Here is a 4,132-nt window from a genome sequence, read left to right as displayed (position 1 = left end):
AACTCTGATCCCCAGCTAGATAGAGCCTCAAAGGAACCTCAACAGAAACCAAAAGGGAGAGCACAGAACAGGGGGATGATAATGGAAAGGAGAGATTATACAATGGTGGAGAAGATGGAAACCCAGAGTTGGAGAACAATGGCAGCTGTGTCGTGGGGAGGCTGGGAGGGGACATGGGAGAGGGTAGGGAAGGTGAAAGCATCACAAAGGTGAGTGTGAGTTTGGAAAAGCCAAGGGGAGAGGTTGGCGGGGTCAGACAAAAATTGGAAATGAGAGCTAAAAATGAACTGGAGAACTAAGGGGAAGACCAGAGAGGGAAAATAAATCAGAAGGGTCAGGGAAAAGCCATAGAGATGCTGGGAGATCAGACAAGCTAAGAGACTTTCATGAAGCCAGGAGATGGGCGATCAACAAAGTAGGAGGGAAATCATAAAGGATATGGGGAGATCAGAAAAAGGCTGGTTGAGGGATTTGAAAAGCAGGAACAGGAGGACAGTGGGCCAGGAAGGAACCAGAGTTAGAAGAAGCAAAATAAAAGGTACTTGAGTAATGTCACTCAGGTGAACATTAACGACTCTGATCCCGAGGCTAGGGGATTTTGGTTATTGAGGGAATGGTTTGCATGGAGGCTTTGTGGGCCAAGACAGCTTGGGCCCAGAAATCCTCAGCTATTTAGCTACAATTTTTCCCATGATGCGGAAAGTTAGGCTCCCCATGGTTACACTAAATTGGATAAAGAAACTGTGAGGCAATCAGCCTCAGCAAAATATTTACAAGATCTGAGGAGCAGTTGGCGATTCAGCTTCTATCCCTTCTTGAGTAAAAGAAGTGAGAATCTTATTGTGAGATGGGTCCATGTGTAACATTCTAACCACAGAAAACAAACTCACATAAGAGTATCATTTTATTATGTTGAAGTAACTACTGACCTGCACAAAAAAACAAAATGCTGGAGGAACTCAACGTGTCAAGCAGCATCTGTTTAGGGGAAGTGGACAGATAACATTTTGGGTCAGGACCCTTCTTCAGATCGATTGTGGTGGGGGAGAAAGCTGGAAAGCAGAGGTGGAGTGGGGTAGAGCTGGGCAAGTTATATGGCTGGGGATGGTAGATGGGTGGAAATAGTGACAAAGTCTAGAGATGAAATGGAGATAAAAAGTTGTCAGATTAAAGAAATACGGGGCAGGTGTTTGGCTAGTTTGAGTGGTGTTTGCTCCTTTCACCATTAATGCAGGGATTATAACGTGTGGTCTTGAGATTCTCAATACCATTCAGAATGCTCCTTCTGCACTTTGACTTTCATGGGCCCAAAGATCCCTAAGAGGCAGTGAGGATATTGCATTTCTTGAAGGAAGCTTTAACCACATCCTTGAATTTCTTTCTCTGCCCATCTGCTAATCTCTTTGCAAGACAGAGTTCAGAATAGAGTGGCTGTTTTCGATATTTAGTACCTACCATGCGAGAAATATGGCCTGTCTGAGTGTAATAAGGTTACAACTCTGCGGATATTGATCTGGAAAGAAACAGTGTTTGCTTATGTGAATTTGGAAGATTTTGCAGAGACTGATTTGATGATATCTTCCCACTGCCTTGAGGTGCCTGTCAGTGGATCATCAAAGTCTCAGAAGCATAAAGTCATGTCAAGTCAAGTCAAGTCAATTTTATTTGTATAGCACATTTAAAAACAACCCACGTTGACCAAAGTGCTGTACATTTGATTAGGTTCCAATAGAAAAAAAAATAAAAACATACAGTAGCACGCAAACAGTTCACAGCGCCTCCTCAATGAGCCTCAAACGCTAGGGAGTAGAAATATGTTTTGAGCCTGGACTTAAAGGAGTCGATGGAGGGGGCAGTTCTGATGGGGAGAGGGATGCTGCTCCACAGTCTAGGAGCTGCAACCGCAAAAGCGCGGTCACCCCTGAGTTTAAGCCTAGACCGTGGGATAGTGAATAGCCCCAAGTCGGCCGATCTGAGGGACCTGGAGTTAGAGAGGGGGGTTAGAAGATTTTTGATGTAGGGGGGGGAGTGTCCATTTAGGGCTTTATACGTGAATAGGAGGAGCTTGAAGTTGATTCTGTACCGTACAGGGAGCCAGTGGAGAGAGGCCAGAATCGGGGTGATGTGGTCCCTTTTACGGGTACCCGTCAGGAGTCTCGCTGCGGCGTTTTGGACCAGTTGCAGGCGGGACAGGGAAGATTGGCTGATCCCAGTGTATAGGGAGTTGCAGTAGTCTAGGCGGGAGGAAATGAAAGCGTGAATGATTTTTTCTGTCATGTAGTCATATAGCACAGAAGATGGCCTTTCAGCTCAACATGCTAACTATAAAGTATCTATCTATATTTATCCCATTTATCAGCACTTAGTCTGTAGCTTACAATGCCTTGACCATTTGAAGGCTCATCTAGGCTTATCTGATGGCCTGTCACCGCTATTTTCAGTAGACCTTGGGATTTGCGCCAGGTTTGCATTCTCGATCTGCAAACATTCTTTGCCATAATGGTCCAAATGCTGTGTTGGTGCATTGATGGCAGTGGTGAATTGCACCATCAATGCCCGCCCTCACCAAGAGAGGGCTGACAAGACATGGGAATTGGCGTGTGTTGTGCCATTGTTCGCCACTAGAAGTCCCACAACCAGCATTGATTGCACAGAACCAGAGACAGAAGAAGTTGCAGACACTGTTCACTCGACAGTGTGAGGTCCCTTAGACACCGGGCGAAATACTCTCTGAATGTCCAAAGTGTGCTAATCGTTTTCCCTCCAGAGACATTTCTGCTCAACAAAACATTCTTTTTAATAGCTATTCACAGTGGCACTTGAGAGCAATGGGTAGCACATTATCAAGAAGAATAGCACAAGTGAATTGAAGAATAGGTGGCATGCATTGTCCAAACTTAAGTTAAAAATTTACAAGGTTTAAGTTTTGTTTTTTTAAATGAATTCACCAGATTTGAAAATGTGTAAACAGGAAGTAAGGGTTTTTGATTGAATGCATGCACCGTGGACAACATTTGCCAGAAAGGTTTAGAGATTACTAGACCAAGTGGACCCGTTGGGCCCAAACCTCAATTGCATTGGTACAGCACCCTCTCCTCCCCCTTCCCACTCCCTGCCCCCCCTCTCTCCCCCCTCTCCCCCACCCAATCTCTCCCCCCTCCCCCTCCCCCCTCCTCCCTCTTCCCCTCCTCACCTCCCCCATCCCCCTCCCCCACCCCCTCCACTCCATCCCCCTCAACCTCCCTTATCCTCGCCCCTCTCTCCCTAGGAGATAGATTTAAACTTTAAAATGTGAATAACTTTAAAAATATAACACCGATTTCAATGAAACTTCTTCCATTAGCACCAAAGGGATGACGGTGAGTAAGATGGGCCTAAAATTGCCGCGCTATCGTGTACCGTTTTGATTAGTTCAGGAACAAACAAACAAACAAACGACAGTTTTAGAATATAGATAACTGTAATGCTTACAGTCTAAAACGTATATGCCAATGTAGCGCTCCAGCACATAGTTTATGAACATTTTCTTTAGGCTCGTTCAATTGAGGTGGATTTAAAATGTTAAAAGGGTAAAATTAGAGAAATATTTAGACTTGATTTCTATGAAAGGTTTAAACATTTTAGTGGAAGTGCGAGGTGATGTTGTACCGGATTTCGGTTTATCCGGAGCAGGTTTGAAGTCAAGAGTTAAGAGTTTTTATTGTCATATGTCCGGAAACAGAACAGTGTAATTATTGAAGAAACACATCAGATATGTAAACATAGTAGCCTGTAAAACCCATAATAAACAACAAAAAAAGTTGTGTATATATATATATATATATATATATATATATATAGTATAAGAAGATAACTGCAGACACACACTGAACTTTAATAACCTTGGTGGTTGTGGGAAGTTCGTCCGTGCTTGGGTTTAATTGGATTGCGGACATTTCAATATTTTAACATAATTTAAACTACTGTTATTAGTAATGATATTTGTTATTCTGTTGCTAGAGATTACAATGAGCTCAAGAGTGAGATCTTAGTCATAAAGCAGTTGCTAACTGTTTGGGTTATTTTCCAATCATCTGTTCCCATGGCGTAGAGTACACACACAATCGCGTCTGATTCGGGAGACAGGGAGCCC

Source organism: Rhinoraja longicauda, chromosome 3 (assembly GCF_053455715.1).
Source record: "Rhinoraja longicauda isolate Sanriku21f chromosome 3, sRhiLon1.1, whole genome shotgun sequence".
NCBI lineage: Eukaryota > Metazoa > Chordata > Chondrichthyes > Rajiformes > Arhynchobatidae > Rhinoraja > Rhinoraja longicauda.
This window is presented reverse-complemented; position numbering follows the sequence as displayed.